Source organism: Ornithodoros turicata, unplaced genomic scaffold, assembly GCF_037126465.1.
Source record: "Ornithodoros turicata isolate Travis unplaced genomic scaffold, ASM3712646v1 Chromosome17, whole genome shotgun sequence".
Lineage (NCBI taxonomy): Eukaryota > Metazoa > Arthropoda > Arachnida > Ixodida > Argasidae > Ornithodoros > Ornithodoros turicata.
Genome location: NW_026999326.1, coordinates 271,818 through 299,479, shown reverse-complemented (window position 1 = coordinate 299,479; position 27,662 = coordinate 271,818). Strand labels below are relative to the sequence as shown.

At 48.9% G+C, this 27,662-nt stretch overlaps 1 protein-coding gene and 1 long non-coding RNA gene across 4 annotated transcripts in view; one reads left to right on the top strand and one right to left on the bottom strand.

Moving 5' to 3' along the window:
* The window catches only part of LOC135372798 (synaptic vesicle glycoprotein 2C-like), a 767,922-nt gene that overhangs the window by 610,832 nt on the left and 129,428 nt on the right, over window positions 1-27,662 (top strand). The window lies entirely within an intron of this gene.
* On the bottom strand, window positions 915-2,680 carry LOC135372788 (uncharacterized). Its single transcript, XR_010416112.1, has 3 exons — window positions 2,638-2,680; window positions 1,097-1,246; window positions 915-948 (listed from the first exon to the last, which is right to left on the bottom strand). It is a non-coding gene; the product is annotated as an uncharacterized LOC135372788 (long non-coding RNA).

Genomic DNA, 27,662 nt, shown 5'->3' with positions numbered 1-27,662 from the left:
AACGACACGAGTGAAGGACGCCGGATGCCACACGGCCAAAAATCAGCCATATGGCACCATAACGCCTTAATGGACCCCTATTTGCCCCCCCCTCCCCCCATGTCTTTCCTTATCTCTCAGTTGCCAGCACCACGAACAGCATAAAAGTTTCGTTGGAGCATAAGATGGCCAGCTTGATGAGCGCTCACTGCACAACGTCCGGCCCAGAAGGAGGGAAACACGTGTTCTATGAATGACTCGTTCAATTGTTCATTCGTGTGTCACACGTTTGCGAAGTTGCCTTCATTTAAAAAATATTATTTAACAAAAAGTACCTCCGAGATTTTTGTGCTACGTCTTGCTAGGAAGACGGTGTCCATCGAATGGCAAATTGATCACTCTTCCATCCCGACCTCCTCACACCGAATTTATCGGTGTGAGGAGGTCGGGAAATTTTCACAAATTACCAACTGGATCAGTATACTGGACAGACTGGAAACCAGTAACCAATGTCATACCGGATTATTGACCCAGTCTGGACACTGCTCTTACTGGAAAGTCCAGTGTTACTGCCCTTACTGGACGGTCCAGTGTGGGCACTGGTGTTACTGGAATGTACAGTGTGGACACTGGTTTTACTGGAGAGTCCAGTGTGGTCACATTGGTGCAGGCCCATCGGCTTTTGGAAATCCTGTTCTGCACGCAGTGTTGTGAGAGGCAGGCATCCTGAGAGGCTGAGAAGCAGTGCAGTCTGCCCTAATCTGCATGCATATTGGTGTTGACCGATAAATGCAAAACAACTCACTCACTATTCCCAGATTTATTTTTCTTTATTGTGTCACTGTTCTGTTTTTGCACTGCTGGGCAACATCTCCAAAACGAAATCTGCAATAATTCACCAGACTAGTTCTAGCTTTGCTTATTTTAGAAGGTCAGTCCGGTGGCCCTCAATGTAAAGTGGCATGCCACCTGAAACAAAAATATGGGAGATATTCAGAATATGCGAGAACACTTCAAGCAGGTTCTTCAATTTTCTCAGAGAAAGAAGTGCAAATTGACTGTGGCTGGAATCCGAACATTCACTGAATGATAGAAAATAACTGCAGCATGTTCTTACTTATGTAATGGAGTCCAGCTTCTCTGGTGTTGCCTGTGTACGAGCGCATGAATGCCTGCTCTCTGGTACGGTTGCCCCGAAATGCAACTAGTCGCTGTTCCATCTGCCCATGAAGTTCTAAGGAACAAAACTGTCAACCTCAAGGTGAATCTGAAATTTGTACACATAGTGAGTATCAACAAAAGAAAATATTGGACACATAATCCTTCGTTGCATTTGAATACGTTGCATGAAGTGCCCATATACTCAGAGAACAGGCTGATATAGCACGAGCTATTGCAATACTTCCCATTTGCCAATTGGAATACAGTACATCATGTACTTCAGCCAAGATACAAACAATGATTGAGTTTTGTTTGTAGCCCATATTGTAGCCCACCACCCAGATGTTTTGGATGCGAATGCTGGAGTCTGGTCAAACAGGGTAAATGAAGGCTCCACAAGTGTGCCTACTCTTTTCTACCCTGAGAAACTGAATGTGGACCGAGAGATATTGACACGATACGTTGCAGTGATCTGTGCCCCTATGTTGGTGAGGGCAGAAAGGCAGGCACAGGCAGCTTACACGGGTACTGATGATATCGCAGGTTCAAAATTAGTTTTTGGAATCCACAGTACAATGCGAAATGCAATCAGTAAGATTCATACATCCCAGTTTGTTAAGCAATTACAAATTGCGCATGAGAGAAAAATGCATATGGCAAGTGATTTTCGCACACAGGAGCAGCTACAGCAAAACAATTACGGTTAGCATGGTGACTTGGTATCGACAGACCATGGTATATCCCTCAAGGCGAAGGCAGTCACATTTTGGGCACTTTTTCGCCTCTCTCTAACAAGGTTAGTTTGAACTTGTTGCATAAGGAGCATAATTATTAGTTTCAGGGTTTAAGCGGATTCTTCCGCCATTTCAAGGTGGCCTTTTTACAGTGAAACCAGATTTTTACCCGCCAAATTGCCCTGACTGAGACATCTGTAGGAATGCACACTAACTTGTTTGGCAGCAGTTACATAACCATTTGTACCGAACCAGTAGAGCTAGTTTTTGAGTAGCTGAGCCAAATTTCTCCCCGAATTGAGCATTTAGCGTATTGGAAGTTTTTCCACTCAATTTCGGATGACTTTAGAGCACGTGTTTATTGACGAGATTTCTTCAAAACTTCTTCGAGATCTTTTCAAAACTTCAGGCTTATATTTATACAACTCCCTGCGTAAAGTAACGACCCTAATGTCTTGTATCTCTCACATGCGGACACCTCCGTCTTGCGAACTAAAGCGTTGGTCCAACGAGCGTCGGTACCAGGGAGCTTTCACTGCCTCTACAACATGATGAGCAAACAAGATTCATAATACCTTACTGGCAACAACAGAATGCAATGCGTGTGATGGCATGTGGGGAGGCATGACAACAGGTGTTGATTTTGAAATGGACCAGGGCACAATATAAGTGATTGTATGCGTGGTGTGCACTTGTCCTTCCTTTGTATATCTGAAATTCCCTGATTGTGTTGTGTCGTAATACGAATAGATCAAATAAGTACCAGATAACAGAGTCGCCTGACGAGCCTCTTCCACCAAAGGTGCTCTCCCTACAAAGAAGAAACATGCTATGATTATCTAATTAACTTATAATTCAGAAAAGCTGCACTCAAGTCAACTGGAGCAAACAGCACCAAATAACAAAAAAGAGAACACACCATATACATGGACTTCTAAGTCTACATTTTTTTGTAGTCTTGGGCGGAAGTTTCCTCTTGCGCCAAGTTTTCAGTTCAAACAGTTAATTGAGTGACATGCTCGTTTCCTGTGCGACATCTTTCTGTTCAACTAACCAGGTGTAAATAAGGGCACGGAAAATACAGAGACGAGGTGGCTGCCCTCGGCCTTATTACGGCCCTAATAATGACTTTTATCTAAGATCCAATAATAAACGCACTGCCGTAACCATGAGGACTACATGCTTCCGCAATGAAAGTATACTGTACTCACAAATTTTGCCCAGCAATGATAGTGTCGGGTACCTGTTGTTCTCTTGAGCTTCACGCTGCTTCATCAGGGTTGTAATCCATCCATTCATCGAGCAACCTCTGTGGTACGAGATTTTCATCAGATATGGTACATCCAGACTGAAGCGTCTCGTGGTGTCCTTTTCATATATTCATAGATGTGTGTTTGATAATTTCGTCACTTGATATGCAAAAATTGTTCATGATGGGAACTCATATTAACCAGCCATTGAGCAGTTGCTCACCTTATTTGCTGAAGTATGCTTTCACATATACTCTGAAGTGATGTGCTGCAAATGCAGCCTCCCCTTTTCTTTTGTGTGCTTGACATCAGGCACCAATTTCTGAAAGGAAATAGGGTTAGAGCGAGTTCATCAAAAGTTGAGCTAGCTACTAAATCACACAGTGAATGTTGTGTGTGAGCAACTTCTTCTGTGCACTCATCAATTAAGAAAACATTAAATAATGCTTCTACGTTGTTCGCAGTAATAGCATGATCTATATTTCAAAACGGCACAGTTGTATCTGTGATCAATGCAGCAACAATCAACAAACATCTGTTACCCTCCAAGCGACGACTTAAATTTGTCAACACATGTAATTTCCAATATAAAAAGGTCATTCATTCATTCTGACCTTGTTGAGCCCTTGCTAAATGAGCCAAATTATTTTAGTGATTGATGGTTCTCAGTAGCCAAAGGCAGCGCGATAAAAATTGTAGATAAACCAACACATACGGTGGAAAATAACTATTCTGAGGCTGGAACAGACGGCAAAGACACACTCAACAAAGCCTGAATGCTTCAGAACATGCATAGTTCAAAATATAGCAGGCCACTACCAGGCTCTTTCTTTGTTGACTGCTTGCAACTGCCCACCCATGATACACATCCGCATCTGTTGATCCTACAATGCAACACGATTTGTGCACTGACGGTGAAACGACGCAACAACAGTAATCGGCATAAACATAATGAATCGGAAAGATTACTTTCGAATTTCTGTTCATGCACACACAACGCGAAACACAATATCGTTTTGCACAAGTATCTATCATATTGATGCAGACAAAGCGCTGGAGGAACAGAATCCTGCACCCACACAGCGAAGGTACACCCACTGCATTGAAGATATGTTGTAGAGCACGGAAAAACACTAGAGACGAGAATACAACGCTCCAGTGTTAACTTAACGTGAATAAGTAACACGAAACGAATAAATAATACGTTACCGGCAAGATCCAAGCTGGTCCGGCAAGTTGTACGCCATGTAATCACGACACTGGCACAACAGCTTTAGACGCAACAGACGAATAGCGAACACAACAAGAAACGTCACGCACGAGATGCAGTATATCTTGCCGATTAAACTCAACGATAACTAGACATGAGTTGAACACAAGAAACCACGAGGGAGCTAGCAGCCCGCTGAACGCTGCTTTCTGCTCCTTCTACATAGTTGCTAGACACAGCGGTTTGCAACCGAAACAAGCGACGGTTTGGTGACTTTATAATGGACGTTATAATTTTGTGACTTTATAAACTTTACTTAAATTTTCCACAGTGCTGGTTTTGATGGTATTGAGCCGACAAATTCCGTATGAGGACGTGAATAAGGAATGCCTTGAGTTTCGATAATCAAGCAAGTGTTTTCGTTTTGTTTTTTTTTTTTAATTTAGCGACAGTGGTGATGATGGTGAAAGAGCTCGCTGTTTTCGACTTCACAGAAGTGGGCAACGTCAGGACTGACGCCGTGGGAATGTGCGAATCAGGGCGACTTACTCGGATTGACTGCAACTAGCGCATAATTGATTAACCATGTAATATCATGTTTGAAGTAGCGCATTACCGGTAATGCGTTACAAAAATGCGGCAGCGCGTAATTCATTATGTTTTCGAGACCCAAGTGTGCATACAGCGTGTAATGTATAATGCCATTATATTCTTGACGGCTAATGTAACTCTGTTAACAACTTGAAGACAATGTAATGACTAATGACCCAGTGACCGCATACTGTACAAAAGTAACGATTTACTGTTATGCATTATAAAGAAGTGACGCGACTAATTACTTTTTGAAGGTTATCAGTAAACATAACACATCTCTGATCTCTATAGGACACTACTCCAGTGGGACTATGATCTGTAATCGGTGTACAGTGGTACAGTGCCTAGTGCCAGTTTCACTTGTCCCAGTGAAACTCCAGTGCGGTAGACTGGTTTCCAGTGTACTCCCCCGTTAAAATCCAGTACAGTCAGCAACCGGTGTACACTGGTTGCCAGTGTATCCAGTGAAACTCTAGTACTGCCAGTGACAAGTGTACACTGGTTTCCAGTATATCCAGTGAAAATTCAGTATATCCAGTGACCAGAATGAACTGGTTTCCAGTATTGCCAGTCCGATTTGCAGTTTTTATCAGTCTGACCAGTGGCATTTCCGGCCTGACCAGTAACATTTACAGTTTAAATCATACTGGTTTTTTCGACAGGGAACCGAAATATTCAGAAATTCCAGAGATTTTACTGAGGCTTACAGCGCGCTCGCGAAAATTGTACTTTTTTGTGCTTAAAGTACAGCACGAGGGCTATTCGACAAAAAAATTCGGAACAAATTCCTGAATTTCAACTTGCAAAAAAAAAAAAAAAACGTAAACTTGTACTAAGTTTGCAAATATCGTGTATGCCACAAGCGCCGAGCTCGTCGAGTGCGAGGGTGAAAATTGCTTATATACGGTAAAATGAACTCCTCACTATCAAATAAGATGCTTTCAAACAGGTTCCGAGCCTTAGGTGGGCGTAATGCCTGTTCCAAACGACATAGGTTTTCGCCAAGCATTGTGTCTTTGAGGGGCTCTGCACCCCATAAAGTTCAATTTATTTAGAAAACACCAATGATCTGTTGCTTTCGAAGTCATAAGGAACATCCAAAAAGATTCACACAAAATTCTATGGGGGGCTGAAGCGAATCACTTGGCGTCGAATGGCCAAGTTTAGCGTGTTTTATTTTCGTGTCTCTGTCTGCTTGTTCACTGCTACACGTGATGACAGCAATACTTGTTCGCGTTGAAGTCACACCATATGATCTACAGTGATGTGCACCAGTGTTAGTTATAACTCGGTGCTGTGGTCCGTAAACTGAGTGCTAAGTGTTTAAGCTCAATACATTGTCTCTCATAGTGACAGGTTGCTGCTGTACGATTATTTTTTTAATTCTCGCCCCGTACCAGTAAAAGAAATTTGTGTCATTGCATTTCAGGGTGACATCTTTTAACTTAAAATGTAACAGCTTTCCTAGGTTGTCATGGGTGTGAATCGCTATTTATTGCATGGGCTGTATTTGGGTTCGTGTGTCCACTAGTGCTTTTTTGGATAAAAGAACGGTCGACGTTTCGCCAGTGGCACTGTCTTCGTCAGGACAAAAAAGGTGCAAGGGTTGCACGTTGCTTAAATAACAACATGCAACCCTTGCACCTCTTTTCTCCTGACGAAGACAGTGCCACTGTCGAAACGTCGACCGTTCTTTTATAATCTGTGTGTTAAATTACCCATTAAATAAATTAGTTTTTTTGTTAGCTTTCCTGTAATGTGTCGTCCACGTCTTATTATTTTACTCATATTCATATTATATATATTAGAGCCTATAGAAATTGCTAGATGCACCTGGGTGCACTTGACGGTTCACCCAGTCCCACAGCATGGTAGGCAGAGATGAGGACATGTGTAATTTGTTGCACATACATATATTTATTACAAGGGCAGAGCTCATAGTCATAAGGTAGGCAACATAAGCAACAGACTGTGGGGACATAGGGGCAACCTTTAAAATATTATTTCCAGAGGAAGGATTCACAGACTTTGACACTGGGTTTGACACTCGTCTTTCAAACCAAGGGGTACAGCTAGCACAGCTTTAAAGTTAATGGGTGCTGCTGAACCTACCAAGTCAAACAACAACAGTGTTTACACAATGCATAAGCTTAACTTTTGTTGTTGTTGTTCGATAAAGAATCACTTCGTGGGCATTACGCAGCCGCTGCATAGGCTGTCGTCCAACAAAACTTGGGCTTACTTATTCAACTATCAGATCAGAGTGTTAATAAGTACATAGAAAAATGTCAAGATTGTCTATTACCGTGGAGGGTCTGACAATACTAAAACTGTTGTATACACAATAGAGCGTAGGTACTAGCATGTATCATTACATGCAGTCTGACTGCGGTGAGGTCAGCTACAAATAAAACCGCAACGATATATTACTACCAATTTTTGTTTGAGTTGTGCGTGACCTTGATGTCTAAGCTTTAATTTTAGATAGTACAACGCTACAGTATCTGTAAAGGGGAAACTTGCTGTGCGACAGAATGGCTCGTTATTTTTGTTTTCAGTTCTGCCAGAAAACGACTGGCCACTTTGAAGACTTGCCGTCATTGCTCCCACACATGTGGTGTGGAAGTATTCACTAGATTCTGGCGCCAAGACACGGAGGATGTGGTTTCTGTGAGCAGTGTTTCGCGCGTGTCGGTAGCGGATGACAGGAGGTAATCAATTTTGTGTTTCGGAGACGTTTGGTCAGTCGAGCTAATGGTTTTGCGAGGGATGTTGTTTTGTTCTATTTTGCTGAGTGCGTAACATGAGCCGCGGGAAAGGAGGGCATGGGGTGGACGAAAAACGACGCAGGAAGCAGGCGAGGATCGGAAAAGAGGGGGACTCGGCCTGCTGACTCCGTAGCAAACGGACTACACGAAGGACCAGCGTGTAGCGGGCGCTGGACGACGACAACGACGACAACGATGGCCACGCGCGTGGAGCACCCGCTTCTCAGTTCCACCGGCGCGGCCATGGAGATAGGCCACCGTCATCGCCTCTCCGTGGCATACCATCATCGCCGGTCGAGGCTCATGTAGAGGAACAACACCTCCTCTACATTTGGTGACCCGGACGAAGAACATCACGTCCGGAGCACTTCGGCCCTTCACCATCCCAAATTTGTGATGACGCCATCGAGCAGCACTACCTCCGGCACACACGGCCCGCCTTCACTCCTACCGCATCTCGGTACTCTTCGCTCCTCTTCTCACGCTTCTCACTGCCGGCCGCGACATTCGAGCCTTGCGCTCACCTGCCGGTCGCGGCAGTCGCGGCAGCCGACGCCTCGGCACGCTTCAGCCCGTCTCGGCACCTCACTCACTCCACCTGGGACTCTCGAGCTTCGCCTCCCGTGCCGGTCACGGCACCCCAGGACCACGACACCGAGCGCCTCATTCTCTCTCGCTCCTCGGTACCTGACGGATCGCTGTTCCCGTCTTCATCCTACGTGAAATGCAGCCAACGTGTGCCGTGCCCCTGTTCGACCACACATCACCACGTCTGCACGTCTACCACGGTCGCCCTCAACTCCTGCTTTTCCCAGACGCGTTACCTGGACTCCAGCTCTTGCGATGCGTCCGCAACGCATCTGACGGCCGCGAGGCCCCTGTAGCGGACGCTGGACGACGACAACGATGGCCACGCGCGTGGAGCACCCGCTTCTCAGTTCCACCGGCGCGGCCATGGAGATAGGCCACCGTCATCGCCTCTCCGTGGCATACCATCATCGCCGGTCGAGGCTCATGTAGAGGAACAACACCTCCTCTACATTTGGTGACCCGGACGAAGAACATCACGTCCGGAGCACTTCGGCCCTTCACCATCCCAAATTTGTGATGACGCCATCGAGCAGCACTACCTCCGGCACACACGGCCCGCCTTCACTCCTACCGCATCTCGGTACTCTTCGCTCCTCTTCTCACGCTTCTCACTGCCGGCCGCGACATTCGAGCCTTGCGCTCACCTGCCGGTCGCGGCAGTCGCGGCAGCCGACGCCTCGGCACGCTTCAGCCCGTCTCGGCACCTCACTCACTCCACCTGGGACTCTCGAGCTTCGCCTCCCGTGCCGGTCACGGCACCCCAGGACCACGACACCGAGCGCCTCATTCTCTCTCGCTCCTCGGTACCTGACGGATCGCTGTTCCCGTCTTCATCCTACGTGAAATGCAGCCAACGTGTGCCGTGCCCCTGTTCGACCACACATCACCACGTCTGCACGTCTACCACGGTCGCCCTCAACTCCTGCTTTTCCCAGACGCGTTACCTGGACTCCAGCTCTTGCGATGCGTCCGCAACGCATCTGACGGCCGCGAGGCCCCTGTAGCGGACGCTGGACGACGACAACGATGGCCACGCGCGTGGAGCACCCGCTTCTCAGTTCCACCGGCGCGGCCATGGAGATAGGCCACCGTCATCGCCTCTCCGTGGCATACCATCATCGCCGGTCGAGGCTCATGTAGAGGAACAACACCTCCTCTACATTTGGTGACCCGGACGAAGAACATCACGTCCGGAGCACTTCGGCCCTTCACCATCCCAAATTTGTGATGACGCCATCGAGCAGCACTACCTCCGGCACACACGGCCCGCCTTCACTCCTACCGCATCTCGGTACTCTTCGCTCCTCTTCTCACGCTTCTCACTGCCGGCCGCGACATTCGAGCCTTGCGCTCACCTGCCGGTCGCGGCAGTCGCGGCAGCCGACGCCTCGGCACGCTTCAGCCCGTCTCGGCACCTCACTCACTCCACCTGGGACTCTCGAGCTTCGCCTCCCGTGCCGGTCACGGCACCCCAGGACCACGACACCGAGCGCCTCATTCTCTCTCGCTCCTCGGTACCTGACGGATCGCTGTTCCCGTCTTCATCCTACGTGAAATGCAGCCAACGTGTGCCGTGCCCCTGTTCGACCACACATCACCACGTCTGCACGTCTACCACGGTCGCCCTCAACTCCTGCTTTTCCCAGACGCGTTACCTGGACTCCAGCTCTTGCGATGCGTCCGCAACGCATCTGACGGCCGCGAGGCCCCTGTAGCGGACGCTGGACGACGACAACGATGGCCACGCGCGTGGAGCACCCGCTTCTCAGTTCCACCGGCGCGGCCATGGAGATAGGCCACCGTCATCGCCTCTCCGTGGCATACCATCATCGCCGGTCGAGGCTCATGTAGAGGAACAACACCTCCTCTACATTTGGTGACCCGGACGAAGAACATCACGTCCGGAGCACTTCGGCCCTTCACCATCCCAAATTTGTGATGACGCCATCGAGCAGCACTACCTCCGGCACACACGGCCCGCCTTCACTCCTACCGCATCTCGGTACTCTTCGCTCCTCTTCTCACGCTTCTCACTGCCGGCCGCGACATTCGAGCCTTGCGCTCACCTGCCGGTCGCGGCAGTCGCGGCAGCCGACGCCTCGGCACGCTTCAGCCCGTCTCGGCACCTCACTCACTCCACCTGGGACTCTCGAGCTTCGCCTCCCGTGCCGGTCACGGCACCCCAGGACCACGACACCGAGCGCCTCATTCTCTCTCGCTCCTCGGTACCTGACGGATCGCTGTTCCCGTCTTCATCCTACGTGAAATGCAGCCAACGTGTGCCGTGCCCCTGTTCGACCACACATCACCACGTCTGCACGTCTACCACGGTCGCCCTCAACTCCTGCTTTTCCCAGACGCGTTACCTGGACTCCAGCTCTTGCGATGCGTCCGCAACGCATCTGACGGCCGCGAGGCCCCTGTAGCGGACGCTGGACGACGACAACGATGGCCACGCGCGTGGAGCACCCGCTTCTCAGTTCCACCGGCGCGGCCATGGAGATAGGCCACCGTCATCGCCTCTCCGTGGCATACCATCATCGCCGGTCGAGGCTCATGTAGAGGAACAACACCTCCTCTACATTTGGTGACCCGGACGAAGAACATCACGTCCGGAGCACTTCGGCCCTTCACCATCCCAAATTTGTGATGACGCCATCGAGCAGCACTACCTCCGGCACACACGGCCCGCCTTCACTCCTACCGCATCTCGGTACTCTTCGCTCCTCTTCTCACGCTTCTCACTGCCGGCCGCGACATTCGAGCCTTGCGCTCACCTGCCGGTCGCGGCAGTCGCGGCAGCCGACGCCTCGGCACGCTTCAGCCCGTCTCGGCACCTCACTCACTCCACCTGGGACTCTCGAGCTTCGCCTCCCGTGCCGGTCACGGCACCCCAGGACCACGACACCGAGCGCCTCATTCTCTCTCGCTCCTCGGTACCTGACGGATCGCTGTTCCCGTCTTCATCCTACGTGAAATGCAGCCAACGTGTGCCGTGCCCCTGTTCGACCACACATCACCACGTCTGCACGTCTACCACGGTCGCCCTCAACTCCTGCTTTTCCCAGACGCGTTACCTGGACTCCAGCTCTTGCGATGCGTCCGCAACGCATCTGACGGCCGCGAGGCCCCTGTAGCGGACGCTGGACGACGACAACGATGGCCACGCGCGTGGAGCACCCGCTTCTCAGTTCCACCGGCGCGGCCATGGAGATAGGCCACCGTCATCGCCTCTCCGTGGCATACCATCATCGCCGGTCGAGGCTCATGTAGAGGAACAACACCTCCTCTACATTTGGTGACCCGGACGAAGAACATCACGTCCGGAGCACTTCGGCCCTTCACCATCCCAAATTTGTGATGACGCCATCGAGCAGCACTACCTCCGGCACACACGGCCCGCCTTCACTCCTACCGCATCTCGGTACTCTTCGCTCCTCTTCTCACGCTTCTCACTGCCGGCCGCGACATTCGAGCCTTGCGCTCACCTGCCGGTCGCGGCAGTCGCGGCAGCCGACGCCTCGGCACGCTTCAGCCCGTCTCGGCACCTCACTCACTCCACCTGGGACTCTCGAGCTTCGCCTCCCGTGCCGGTCACGGCACCCCAGGACCACGACACCGAGCGCCTCATTCTCTCTCGCTCCTCGGTACCTGACGGATCGCTGTTCCCGTCTTCATCCTACGTGAAATGCAGCCAACGTGTGCCGTGCCCCTGTTCGACCACACATCACCACGTCTGCACGTCTACCACGGTCGCCCTCAACTCCTGCTTTTCCCAGACGCGTTACCTGGACTCCAGCTCTTGCGATGCGTCCGCAACGCATCTGACGGCCGCGAGGCCCCTGTAGCGGACGCTGGACGACGACAACGATGGCCACGCGCGTGGAGCACCCGCTTCTCAGTTCCACCGGCGCGGCCATGGAGATAGGCCACCGTCATCGCCTCTCCGTGGCATACCATCATCACCGGTCGGGGCTCATGTAGAGGAACAACACCTCCTCTACACAGCGACTATGCCATAGCATGGAAGTGTTGCCACATAGTCTATCGCTGTAAATAAACCCTTTTGCAACAAAGTGACGCTTTGCTCAAGTGTCACTTTCAGACGCTTTTTGTTGCTTCTGCCTTTTCGAAGCATGTGTCACAAGAGCTCTCACAGCAAGTGTCACGAGCAAGGTCACACAATCTAAAAACGGAGCTTCACCGCATAGCACGCCGAAGGCCAACCAAGGTACAGAGTAATGCATTTAACACTGTTGATTAGCTGAAAACAGGAGGCGCACGCCTTTTTGGGGCACTTATGCAGTTGTGTTAAGTGCCGCGATAGGGCTTACCTTCCCGTTTTCAACAAATCAACAGTGATAAACACATCGATCTGTACAATGGTTGGCCGTCGGCGTGCTATGCGGTGAAGCTCCGTTTTTAGATTGTGTGACCTTGCTCGTGACACTTGTTGTGAGAGCTCTCGTGACACATGCTTCGAAAAGGCAGAAGCAACAAAAAGCGTTGTGACACTTGCCAGCAAGTGAAGCAAATATATAACAGTTGCTGTTCAGGCAGCCTAAAACAACACAGTGACAGGTACAGGTCGAGTTGTGTCCTTCCATTATTCAGTCGATTGTTCAGAAGGATGGTTAAAGACAAGGCCTAAAACGCTGACACGAACTCCAATCCCGACTTCAGTGAAACAGTGCGCTGGATGTGAATGTCATTGTAGCTCGGACTTCTGTATTGAATTAGCGACGTTCTAAATCATGAGGCAGGTGTCGCGTGATGTGTGTAGTTCGTTTTGACTTGTTGGAATAACGAAGCTTTTACGTAGAAATGTCGTTTAACGCAGATAATTATTAGCCTGTTGCATAATCACGTGATAGCAATCTCCGCAGTGAGCAGCCGGGCGTTTGAGGTCACTCTATGAAATTTGGCTAGCGGAGTTTTCTATAGATGCGTGCCGTTCCTCCGTTAGATGCTTGGTGTGCTAGTCGTAGCAGGAACTCCGACGTTTAAAATTCGATTTCTAGGAAAATACCAAGTTTTAACGCACGCGTTTTTGCATGTGTGTTTGCTTTTGTGTTCTTTATTCATATCAATTTCGGAATACCCCCATAGTTTCTAGTTAGGGACCCTCTAAGATAAATAATAATAATTGGGGGGGGGGGGGGTGTACATCGCGGGGCAACTGAGATCATGAGCGACGCCATAGTCTGTGGATTGCTTTTGTCCACCTGAGGGTTCTTTAACGTGCGATGAAAGATCACCACACGGCACCCCGTATTTAACATCCCCCGCGGAAGGCGGCGCGTCTAAGCCTGTAACTTGTACCCTGCCACCAAGTTCATCGCATCCTCGAGCGTTTTGGAACTCGCCATCTCGGGATCAGAAGGCGAACACGCTACCGAGTGAGCCACCGAGGCTGGTCGTATCATTGGACAAAATACAGTACTGCAATTGTACTTGGAACTGCTACACAATGTACTTCAAAGTACTCAAAAAGTGTTTCTCAAACTGAGTTTCATCACTTCACGCTTCACTTTTTGGTGATTGCAATATTGCAATTGCAATTAGGTTAGAATTTTATGGAGAAATTTAAGTAAGCGTTTCTGGCAAGTGCTAAAGAGGCACTGCTAAATTACCGCGTAGCCATGACTATGAAGCTAACCATGTGACATAAGCCGCATTTAAATGCGCACAGACAATCAACTGTGCTAGTCCAACGTATTATTATGTCCCGATATATCCACCTGCATATAGCAGCATAATCTGGCACTAGTATCTCGATATAATATGCGTGACGCTTACTTTCGGACTGATTACACAGAAGCCATGTAACGGCATTTCCACTGTGTTCTGTAATATTACGGGTTGTTTAAATAAAAAAATAGTATGACGTGCGATATAAAACTTCATTTCTTCATGTGTGTTTGTTATTTGCAACGAAGTAATCTAACAACCTTATTCAAGACGATGACTGGGGGAGTTTTATCGCCAGGGGCAATACTCTACCCCATTGTAGGTGGTGATGCGGGGAATGAAATAATGAGCTCCTTCACAATAAGGATCGAAGTCCTATTGTATCCATAAAAGTGAAGGGAGCTTTGAGGCCAGAGCCTTGGTGGGATGGATGTGATCAGGGACCAAGCAATATTGTGAGAGAGAGGGAGCGAGAATCTAGCTCGTGAAGGGATCCGCAGAGTACGTTTCGAGAAGGTTGGTAGCGTGTGCGATGGAGAAGAATGTGCTCTATATCTTCTACAGCACTGCAGTGACTGCAATGGGGAGAGTGAACTTGTCTCAAGCGGTAACCTCACTGTGCTGTGAAAGCCACATCGAGGAGCATTCCATGAACTAATGCGGCATCTTGACGAGAAATATGTCGAGGCATCCAGAAACCGAGTGCTGGCTCAACTCTGAAGCGGAATCAATCAAAGTGAACGATGTGCTGCAGAAACAAAACTATGGCATACAGTTGCGCAAATGTGGATGACGTTTGATTTGAAAGGCGACGTCATTCGACTCCGTCTTCGGATGGGATGACGAATGCCGAGGCGGACTCGTCATTTCGATATGCGCCATCGGTGTATGCTGCGGCATAGGTAGAAAACTTCGCCTCTACGAGAGCATAAAAAAGGACTCTAAGGACTTGAGGGGGACCTGATCTCTGCGGTCTTGGAGGCCCGGAAGACGTACGAAGATGGGTGGCACCTGCAGAAACCGGGGGTGGTTCGGCGCTATGAAGCCTGCGAGAGCTTCGCGTGTCCTCTGCGCTACGCGATGGAAATCACCTGCAGGACGGTATGAAATTTTCCTGAGGAGTGGGTGACGAGGAATGTGCGCACGCTAACGTAGGAAGTGTCGAGCCGTTTCACACTGACGAAGGACCTCCACCGGATGTTCACCAGCTTCAGCTAGGACTTGCCGTGTTTCAGGCGTTCTTGGAACTCCAAGGTAGCGACGAAGCATTGCGGGAAACAGGTTCCGAATGGTGTTTAACGACGTTGTAGAAACCCTGCGCAAGATTGGAAGGCTGTAAAGCACAGTCGCCCTCACCAAAGCCGCGTGAACGGCTAGAAGGGAGCGTTGATCACATCCCCAGCCTAAGCCACAAAGACGTTGAATTGCAGGAAGCCATTGCTGCAGTTTGGTTTCAGGGTGCTTAATATGGCGAGCCCTACGCTGGTCCGAACCCATAACCACACCAAGGAAACGATGGGAACGCACAGGTTCGAGCTTCTTCGCACCAACCCAAAGATGGAAATTTCTGATAGCCTTGTAAGTGAAAGGTAGCTCCACGCACATTTCGGGCGAAAGGTCCATTCCACGTTGCGTGAGGCACAGATTGACATTGTTTGAGGCTAGCTGCAAACGGCGCTGAATGGCTGGTCGTGACTTGCCTACTGTCCAAAGGGTAACGTCATCGGCATACACAGAGAATGCTACTTTGCGAGAAATTATGAACTTTAGGTCTGCCATTACGACATTAAAGAGTATAGGACTCAGAATGCTTCCTTGGGGTACGCCTTGATGAACAACTCCTTAGGGCTTTGGCTGTGGGATGTGCGGACAGCGACAGTTCGGTCCGTAAGGAAATCGTGGAGCCAGCTGAAGAGTGGACCAGATATTTCAAAAAACCGCAAGGCGTGGAGCAGACAAATGTGCGAGACGGTATCATATGCGCGCATGATGTTAAGGCAAACCGATACAACGATCCGCCGATGAGCACGAGCATGTTGGACTGTAGAGAGTAGGTCGAGAACTGGATCGACAGAGCTCCGATGGCGACAAAATCCAGTCATTTCTTGAGGGAACACACCTTGTCCTTCAAGCCATCAGTCGAGGCGATACAAAACCGTTATCTCCATCAGTTTTTCCATAGAGCTTGCCAGGCTCACAGGACGAAAGCAGGATAGGGCATTTGGGGGATCTCCTGGTTTTAGGATGGAAACAACTAATGCCTCCTTCCAGGTAGATGGTACGGATCCCTGTCGCCAAGACGTATTATAAACATGGAGGCGAGCTTGGAGTCACCGCTCGTCAAGGTTTCGCACTGCGGCATAGATGATTTTATCTGGCACTGGGAACGATCGCACATTCACAGGTTTCAACGCTGTCTTCAGTTCTATTACAGTAAAGACGTGGTCCATAACCTCCGGTCGACTGGGCCAGTCTTGGTGAATTTCGGTCGTCAAGCTATGGACAAAACTGCTGTGCACCGCAGTCGTCGAGGCAAGCGCCGGTGTCGTCAGGACGACAGCGAAATCTGTCGCTAGCGTGAACTCGTCTAAACCCTTAGCGATAGAAAAAGTCCACGAGAGGATTCTTTTGTGAGGGCACGTCCTTCAGAGCTCGAATTATCCTTCATATATTTGTGACCGCGTCAAACGGTGAAATATGTTGACAGAACTTACGCCAACGCTTCCGGTCTTCTTTCTTAAGTTCTCGTGTTACTTTAGCTGTCATCCGGTGGTATGGTACAACGTCAGGAAGTTGCCCAGTTCGGCAAGCCGTTCTCTCTGCTCTAAGGTGGATAAATGCTGGAGAATGACCGACGTGACCTGTTACCTTTTTAGACAGGAGCACCGGGTCCTGAATGGAAAAACGAATGCCTTGCGAGAGGGCCTTTGGGGACATACCGGTGTACACAGATGTTCGGAGGCGGGCACTAAAGAGTCTTCATCGTCGCATTTCAGTATATGTTCCATCCAACTCGCAAATAGAGGGTACTGCGGGTACTCCCAAGTGTCCCAAGTGAGGCCAACGGGGTTCGGCACTTATGCTGGCAGGTCACACGGTGTTGCTGTACTGTGATGAATCTTGTACAGCCACAAAGTCTAGTCACAATATAGTGATAAAAGTAGTGATAGGAGGTCCAACTCATTTTGGTGAACCGGCTCATTTCGATCAGTTCACTTTCCTGATTCGTTCAAATGATTCGTTCATGAACCAGTGATGTCATAGGTTCTCTGACGTCATAGTGGTATTCCAGCCAGCTCATGAGCACATCGTGGCTGCTATCTACTGGGATGCAGGCTCACCGATCACAGCTGTGTCAGTGGAAGCCTTCAATGCTTGACATGACACGACCACTTAAAACTGTATAAGAAGAAATACCTACCCTCTGAGACAGCCTTCCATCCCGTGCACAAGGAGTCAACAGCTCCCACATCACATCGACTCATGAACGACGACACAGCGCGAGTCGTAAACAGCGAGCCAACTCATAAAGCCACAACAGCCACATCACGCCAATGCCACAGCGAGCACAACAAGGAAGAGACGACACATACACAAAAGCACAGGAGCTCATTGCAGTCAAAAAAATTTCTCAACAAACAACTCAAAGAGCGCCACCGCTAGAAGCCCGCTCACCCGTTCTCCGAGATCGTTGCGCTCTTGGTCCAACTCTGACTCATCAAACTCACTCATTCAGCTCATCACCTCCCTCACTACCAAACCACACGAACACTCATCATAATGCAGAGAGCATCAGACCCACAGGGATTGAAAACATTGCGGTTCCCGTGATCGGCGGCCAAGCAGACAGTAAAGCGGTTGTTGCTCTTTAAAAACGTTGTACAGGCGCTGTTTATGCAGCCCGCGTTGTGAAACGTGAGACGACGTGTGGGGCGGCAATGCTTGTCCTTCGGACAGATCGTTTCATTGCACCACCTGATATTCCCAGGAAGCCCACACAGTGGTCCTGTATTGCAAGTCATCCAAAAACTCATCAGTGTGAGCCTTTGAGCTGAACTGGCCACGGGGGCACGACAAGGTGCCCTCCGTCATACGAGAGCCACGACTGCAAACAACAAACGGCGTCGGCGAGACTCTCTGAACCGAACAGCGCAGCGACTACACAATACTACACCGCCCACTGGCGCTTCGATACCAGTATCTCTCTCCTGGCCTCGAGCTCGTTCTCCCACCCGGCGATCTAACATTCAGCTGCTTAGCTCGTCAGTTCCCCGACTCTCGATTCCCTTGAAAGCTCTCGGTACAAAGAATCACCCGCACCTCCATGGGTCTGTCTACCTTACGAACTGCCCTGACGAAGGGGTCCCTGACAGTGTTGCCAACATTCTAGACGAATGATCCGCCAAAGTAGCCAACCGATTCCGCCAGAATCCGCTAAATTTTGCGAAGAAGCCGCTAAAATCCGCTTAACGCTGAAAAGTGCATGAACACGTTGAGATTTATGTATATTTCACCTCCTTTTATGGTGTTCAGGAGCATGCTTCGTATTCTCGTTCATTTCTTCTTCGTCGTACCGAGGAGGTCGTACTCGAAGCAGCTCCTCGCATGCCTTCTCAAGCCCGTATCTTGACCATGACCAGGCCCGACCATGTCCGGCTTCATTTTATTGCGTAAATTGTCTTTTATCAAGTTCAGCTGGCTGAAGGTGCGATGAAGATCATCCTTGAAGTTCCTATAAAGCACGTTCGTCAAGATAGCTGAACTCTTGGAACGATACATCTTTTATTCCTTTGTCTGGAATTTTCGCACTGTCCGGGAAAGACTTTACAGTTCCCCGACATGATCGGCGGTCAGCACTGAACTGTGTTCAGCAATAAAGAGCTCTGTCCCGCCTTCAGCCTCATGCGCTGGATCGACTTTCTCCGGGACGATGCGAACTTGCTGTTGACCGGACGTGAAATGTCCCAATGCCTCTCTGTGCTTTGCACTGTCTCCATGTGCCTTCAGATCTGAGTACTTCGTACCCAGCACAGACTCACACCAGCACTACACCGAAGAACAAGAACCAGCACTATACCGTTTCGTCCAATCTGCCGCCGTTCTGAACCATTCCTTAGCACAGGGTCCCGAAGCCATTCCTTTCAAAGTTTTTGTTTGTAACTCACTTTTGGCATTTCAACAAACTAGAAGAGTGCACACTGCCATAGACGCTAGTGAAAAAGAGAAACGAAGCCACCTCGCATTGGGAACAGCAATCGGCAGACTTTGTGGGCTACTACAAGAGGGAGCAAGATGTCCAGACAAACTTTAATTCGTGTTCTGGTGCAAAATCTCGGGTTATGTGCCATCATTTCCCCTAGTCAACAATGCTGTGCTGGGTGAGAGCAGCATTTAAGGCCTTAGTAGTTAAGGCCTTAATTTCGCGCCCTAAGGACAGAGTAAAGTCGCTTCTGTCCGGCGCAAGATTACGGCCCTAACATATAATAAGACATTAAATGTTGTGGTCTGACCGAGGTACTGGTGGTGTGTTCTCCAAAACAGATCAAAAGGGTTCTAGCACAAAGGAAAGAGAGCGAATCGGAAGTGAGCTTCTCGCGCGCAAACAGCCGTGCAGATACCAAATTTCAAACAACAACTTTTTTTTTTACCTTGGAGAGTGGGGAGTTTACCAAATTTCAGGTGACTGGTTTCGGTTCGGAAGTTAGCATACTGTAGGGAATAAATTGATTTTTCGGGCTTTTCAGCCAAAACGAGGCGAAAGTCCGAATCCGCTAGAATCCCCTAAATTCAGCCAGGACCCCGTCAGAAATTCCGCTAGCCGCTAAAGACATTTTTTTCCCGCTAGATGCAAGTGGAATCCGCCAGATCTGGCGGGAAATCCGCTAAATTGGCAACACTGGTCCCTGAACAGAACGCCGTACGCCCTCTCCACCGCCTCCGCCACGTTCAGCATTTGAGTAAGCATAGCAACATGGCATGACTTCATCTGGTTCTTTCTCTTACCCCTGTTTATGTATACAGGGTGTCTTTTTTTAAGCGATACATATTTTTCATTAAAAAAACTATAAGGGCTATAGACATGCTGTTTTCACTTCTATCATCTCTGGGCCGGCGGACGTTCTTGGCCAAATGTTGCTCGACCGTCAAATGACCAATTACCTAAAAATCGTTAATTAACTTTTAATTATAAGAGATACGAAGTTGTCCCAATGAGAACATATGTTCCTTTCGGTGACCTGATATCGTAGCCGTTTTCAGAACAAAAATCCGTAGCGTGAAAAAAATGCGTAAAAGTGGTCGAATACTGTTGCTGCCTAGTATCACGCACATATAAATACGTTGCATGGCCAGCTGCACGCGAACGAGGGATACATAACGGTTTTACTTGTTCCCCCATATCTAGCTAAGGTTCACAGAAGTTTCTGCTTGCTCTCAACGCAAGAAAAAAGTTGCTGTCCAAATAACATGTGAAACATCACATATTTATCCGTATATCTCCAGGCGACGTCTAGGCGACATCCCACTGACGTTCAGTGCCCAAAATCTGGTATATACTAGATCTCGCATGGATACCTCGGGGATGAAGGCTGCTTCTTTTCAAACATCTAAAGCACGATATCAGTTATTTAGTGGGTAAAACTGAAACGCGAATGTTATTCTGGGATACCCCACAGATATCGTTTGTATGTCCAGATATTCAGGACGTTCACGACCTTGAAGGATATCCTAGAGATATTAGTGGTTTACTAGGCTTAGTAGCATGGGGGAAGCGGGAGAATACTCCTTAACGTTTTGCTTTCGCTCACCTAGACGGACTATGAGCCGAGCGAGCAGAAATCGAAACAGTTTAGATGTCTTTTCCTTCTGTACGATACGCGAGTTCGCTCAGTTGACAGCGGCGCTAAGCACGCTGGAATTATCTGAAGTCGTCCGTTTAATAAAGACGGCACCTCAGCAATGAGCCACTTTCTACTGCTTCCAGTACAGAATTTTTACAAAAGTGCACACCCTGTGCAGTACAGACAAAACTGCTATACTCAGCTACATATCGCTAGTCAGTACTTCACTCTCAGTCGCTACGGTGTAATGGAAGACGCCATCTGTTGGTCTCGCAATGGAATAGAAGGGTTACGTAAATGAGAATCCGGACGTGGACATGTTCACAAATAAGTGTCAGCCGTGAGAATCAGTGCTACGTCAGGGAGACAAGGCCCTGTGAAATGGGAAACGCCTGCTACTGCCTGCTCTAAAGTGCAGTCTGAGTGCAGGGCCGCCACGGCGAGACGTGGGCACAGAGTAAAATTCGCTGCGTTCACTCTAGTAAAATAGTACAACATATTTTTGCAGCTGCTTTAAGGGGATATGTTGGCCATTCAGTAACCGCAAAATTATTGGGATAAGTATTGCAGTGGCTGCGGTAAGCCATACAAACCATCGGCAATTTTCTGCTCTCACCTAACTTTACATTTCTTCACTTGACATCTCTTGGCAACGAAACGTGGTAGAAAGGTGTTCTATACATTGGACGATAGAAGAAATATTGCGCATTAAAAATGTGATTGATTTAGGGATATCCGACATGCCGCCGAGTAGATAGGAGCGCTAAAAAATGTGCCATTTTTTCTATACGTACCTGTTGACTTCGGCATTTTTTCATCAGTTTCCCTTTTGAGGAGTGAACGCTTGCATTCCATACAGGTATATTAGAGTGTCCTGACTTTACGTGTGCCAGATCTGATGGTTGCGATGCGAATGGAATGGCGTCAGTAAGCAAAATCGCGAGAGAAAAAATCACGTCGCGAAGACGGCGCCACCTTACCCCATCTCCATCTGTGGACTGCATGGTGGACTGCATGGAGGAAGGAAACACCAAGGGGATGAAACTCGCGAGTTCACTTGCGGACTAAAGTGAGGCGCTGCGGGCTTTGCACGTCATCAAACGTCATGAAACGTCAGAATTTTCACGTCGAAGCGCGAGTTCTCAACCGTCACGAGCCCATTGGCTCCTGAGGCCGCTTCCCCGGTATGCGAGCGCTCATTGGTTGGTTTCAAATTATGGACTTTCCTTGGCGCGCTCAAGCCGGGTGTCGGCGGTGCCGGTGCAATTCGCAGCAAAGTTTCGAAATGTGTTGGCTGCAGTAGGGACGCAAGCAAAGCATCTATGCCGGTACCGCTTTGGATGGTTTTTAGTGTCCTAACATGTAATCGATACCGACTCTGGAAAGCTCGGTGCCTCATGGATACTTGTGCAAGTCAATTCAGTGATAGATAAGTGGAAGGCAGGTCTGCTTCGCATTGCTTGGTGCTACAACGATTCAAGAAGGACAAATACTGTGTTTTTCCGCTACCGATGACAGGTAAGTCAGTTGCTATTCCGTTCTGCCGCTTAGCATAGCATAGCGCCACACCTGTGGCATATACGCAGCAGTTTGACGGGTAGAATTTTTGGTTTTCACGTTTCTGATCTCTATCTTTCTATTTCAGGTATAAGCACTCAACCCATATCAGCTTCAGAATAGCATCTGCATGGATACAGTAGAACGGATAAGCCACTCAAAGTGGTTGGAAGATCATCTTTCGTTGACTCAGCTGCACAAGTTCCTTTTTGGCGGGTCAATCAGGCGCCTACACAAGCAGCAAAGGGATATGGACTAGAGCACTGCACGGGCCCCCGACCCGGCCCGCGGGCCGGGCTGGGCTTGTTATTGGCTGTGTGCTCCGGGCCGGGCCGAGCCCGGGCCGACAAAATACGCCAGCACCGCGGGCCGGGCCGGGCCCGGGCCGTTAAAATACGCCACCACCGCGGGCCGGGCCGGGCCCGGGCCGACAAATATGTTCCCGAGAGTCAGGCCCGGCCGGGCCACGCAGCTAATTCCACACATTGGAGATGCATTAGTTCATATCATCATGCGCTTGCGTCATTCCTGTGCATATTTTGCAAAGACAAGCAAGGGGTACTGCGTTATGCATATCATTCGACCCTCTAGAACATTCTCCAAGCCACTTTACATTGCTCCTCACTCCTCACATATTTCACAATCACTTTGGCAAAGCTTGGTGAGAGGGATTGGGACTGGGAGAAGCAGTTTGTCGACAGCATGCTCTATCTCCGCAAAATCTTGACAGTGTAACGATAACGCCCCGTGCGTTCTGGATTTAATTTGGTCTCGTGCGGTTACGGTGTTAAACCGCCATCACTTGTATGTTTGTCTTCTCTCCTTATAAATTTACTTATACATCTGTTTGATAATCGCCAGAAACGCGTACGTCGCGGCTGGAAATACTAGGCCGGGATCTACTCGCCGGGTCACCGGGCCGGGCCGGGCCGGGCTCTATTTGCTTAGACGCCGGGCCGGGCCGGGCTCTAGTCACTGGGTCACCGGGCCGGGCCGCATAAAAATATGAAGGTCCGGGCCCGGGTCGGGCCGGGCCATTTTTCGATGCGCCCGGGCCGGGTCCGGCCCGGAAAAGTCGGCCCGAGCAGTGCTCTAATATGGACATGTTCTCTGTCATGCCGGATCTCTGAATGTGTGTACCTGTGCGGCCAATATACTGTTGTTCTACTGTGAAATCTTCCAAGTGAGACATCAGCTATCAGTGAATGCAAAGTTGCTTCGGCATATCATTTGAACTTCAGAAACAATGTTCATATCAAGTTCGTGTTTTGCACAGCTGCAGCAGATTGCAGTTTGTGATTTGGAAATATCTATCTCGAAAAATAAAGCAGTTTGTGTAACAGAAACAGCCAACGCCTGCCGCATTTTGTTATTTATTTCACTCGACGCGAACGAAAATCCACTACCACCCAGAACCGCCAAAGCGGGGGAGAGGGTAGATAACAGATGAGAGAGGGAAAGGGGGAAAGCACCCCCAGCGTCACAGGTCACCCAGGGAGACAGAAAAAAGCAAAGGAAAAAAGCTACTCAACCGTCGTCCAACGATTGGCCCAACGCTAGAGGTCACGTGAGTTTTTCCCGACAATAGAAATATACTACACGTTCATCCCCCTGGAAACACAATGAGCGGCTCTCCGCTCCAGGCTGGCGTAGCCACCTTCTAGCGGTCGCTCGAGTCAAAATCGGCATTACGTCCTGTCCATCACGTGATGCCCTCTAAAATTTCGGTTTTGCAAGGCTTCGTTTCTCGCGCTGCTTCCGTCCGTGTAATTTTGCTTTTCGAAAGTAATTTATTGTGAAAATGTGAGCACCATCATAGAAACGACGTATGGTAATGTGTTACTGTCCCGGCTGCGGCTCTCATTGAACTGAAACCAGCTCTGTCACGGGAACACGTTTCGTTCGTAAGAACACGGTCAGTTGTCTTAGTCGCCTGTGTGTGCTCGAGTCAGCTTGAATTGTTCGTTTGGGACCTGACACTGCGCCGCAGATTAATTTCATATCCGTTGATGTTGTACAAATCTAATAGTGTTCACGGCATTGTTTACCACTTAATCAAGAAACCTACATACGTTGGAAGTCACCGTTGCCACACCAGATGTTTTCGGTCCCGCGTACCCCTTTTGCGTTCTGCACGCTGTGACTTGCCTTCTAATAGGAGAGTAAACATTCGAACGCATAGAAATAAAGTGCAAACACGCATTCAACGTAATACTGGCATCCGAACTGTGACGCTCGCGAACGAACAGCTCGCGTCGTCTGCTCTGGTGGCGCCGTGATGTCTGGAGGGCACGTGGCAGACAGGAGTATCCTAGGATGCAATGCGAAGCCGACTACGCGGCTCCTCCAGCCCCCCACAGCTCTCGCAAAATCTGTATCAAAATGGGTGTTACTGCGCACGGAGCAATCCGTGCCTCTCTATTGGTCGGACGCCACAAGCTTGTCCGGATTGGTTGCCAGAATTTGAAAACGGCAGTTCGCGCTTCCTCGCCTGCGTGCTGCGTTCTCCTTCGGCGGTTTCATTTGAAATCTGAACGGTGGGCGCCGCGTTGGCGGTGTCGTTCGTTGGGAGGCAAGTGCGTTCGCCGATCGCCGTTTTATCCGTCTATTATGGTGTCTTTGATCGTGTTGTACTGTTTCTCGCCACAAGCATCGGTCTACGAACAGCCAATCGGATTTCAAACTGAAGTGTTGTCGTGAATTCTGGCTCGATGAACATGTTCGAGCGCCGTCAGATCTGCATAGCGGTAACAAGAAAATACGATTCATGAAGCAGCATTTTATGTTTGACGTGTAGCAGGCAAGGACATGATGATCAATTGTGCGCAAGTATGTGACAGTTGTTCGTTGCTGGGAATAAGCTGTGTCGATATGCGTGTTTTGCAAGTTTGAACTTTGTTCCAGTGTGCTAGGAAGCGCTACGCAATGGACTCAGTAGGCTCAGTGCATGTATATGTGTCAACCTGCCGATTGTGTCAGTATAAATAAATTTCTGTTCATTACGACACTTCACTTTTCACAGTTGTTTGGGAATCACGGAATAACTTTAGGACGTGCATGAAAGCTAGTAGACTTAGAGGTGAGGGGTAGCCGGTACAGGCCAGTATGGAAAGCAGAAGTCAGCAACAGCCAGAACCGGTCGGGCTGCGAGCCAGACGGAAACACTTCTGATTGGAGGATTGAGGGAGCAATTGCTGCACTCTTATTGGTCGTGTGCCCAGTATTGTGTGAATTTAGCTATACTATGGGCTCTATGGGGAGTTGGTGAGAGCTGGCTCCTCCCGATGGAAAACTGTCGGAGAGGCCGCTCCAGACGAGGCACAGTAAGCGGGTTTCGCCGCCGCGAAAATAGTGTCGCCGCTGGCATTTCCCGCCAAATTCCGGCTATTTACTTTTGATTGGCTCCGGTCCCCCACGTGACCTTTCTCGATCATGATTGGCTGAGGTTCATTTAACTGGTGGATTCGCCCGCGTGCGTTTCTCCGACCCGTCTGACCGTTGTGTAGCTGGCGTCTATGTGGGCAGACGGCGATTTTGTTTCGTGGATTTCGAAGATGTTCGAGCCATGGACGAACGCCTGAATGAAAGGTAAGCAGACAAACGTATGATGCATGTCAGTGATCAGACGCTTAATACTGTCGCCTAACTGTGTGCATGGAGGTACGCCTTGTCCCGTATTACATCACTTTCTGCCGGTTATCGGTCATGATCTGGTTGATGATTCTGCAATGCGTTACTTGTTGCGTTTTGTTCTGCTATTTGAATGTGTCTGATGTTTAATACACTGGTGTGCATGGAAAGGAAAACAGTGTGCATCGCGTACGCCGGGCTCCTCGAATTTTGTCATTAGTCGACATTAGGCGCGTAACGATAGCATGTCTTACATAGCGTATTCAGCCAATTACCGTTGCCTGTGCTTGGGTTTACCATATCATTAACAGGTTCCTTCCTTTTTTTTTTCATTCAGACACCGACAGCTGTTCGTGGCCATGCGATCCGCGAGCATGTGGCCCCTGCCACCTGAAAATTCTACAGTTGTTCTGGGATGAAGCGGATGGCTTCTGCGACTCATCACGTGCTATATATGTGTATAATAATATCTGCTTTCTCCAAACCGAATAGTTTCCCCTAACGACCGCTCGTCTTGCTGCCGTTCCGAAAACTGATTTTATTCTCGTGAACTATGGGTCACTGCCCCATCTCGCGCTCGTCCTCTTTCCACGCTCTTCGCCTTTATTCAACAATATATGATAGTCACGCTTTCTGTTGTTCTGCAGTATTTTTTCTGTATTTATTCTGCAGTATTCTGTAATAATCGTGTAGATTTACTTGCATTCAAATCCTGCTTCTTGTTTATGCAGGGTGTCCCAGAAAACGTGTCATTGAATTACAATAAAAAAACTACACCACCTAGAGTCATGCGGTCGATGGCATTTGTTCTTACTGGGTTTTTGCCACCTCCTCATGTGAATGTCGTGTAACGTAAGTTTAATTATGTAAATTTTTGCGAGCTTAAGTCGGAAATTTGCCTAGTAAAGGTCACTTTTTTACCCCACCAATGTGAAGAGCGTGTCTAATTTAGTGAAATTAATGATAATTGACAGGGATATTCAGGAGCTATCCCATCGGAAAAAATAGCCGAACATCATGCTCTACGGAGGTCGCACCGAATAGCGCACGATGAATTTTTCAGTGCGATCTTTGTCAGTCCGACGAAAGGAGGTTGGAAACCCAGCCCTACCCGACATCGCAGAAAGAGATAAAACAGGAACGGCTTATCACGTCTGACTTTCGCTGGGATAATGCTTTCCCTCTCCCAATTTTAGGAACTGTTACTTTTCCTACTATCACTCTATGGGCTGGCTTCGGAACCTCCTTTCGTCGCACTGAGAGCGGTTGCGCTCAAAAAGTTATCGCGCGCTATGGTCCGGTGCTCCGAAAAGCATGATATTCGGCTATTTTTTCCGGTGGGATAGCTTGTGAATATCACTGTGAATTATAATGAATTTCAGTGAATTCGGCACGCTCTTCATATTGGTGGGGTAAAAAGTGACCTTTACTTAAAAAATTTCCGAGTTCAGTTCGCAAATATTTACATAATTAAACTTGGAGTACATGACTTTCACATTACGAGGTGGCAAAAACCTAATAAGAACAAGTGCTGTTGACCGCATGATTCTAGGTGGCGTAGTTTTTTTTTTTAATTCAATGACACGTGTTCTGGGACACCCTGTATGTTTACCGTGTCAATAAATTTGTACATGTGAAATCCTTCGTCTTCTGGATTT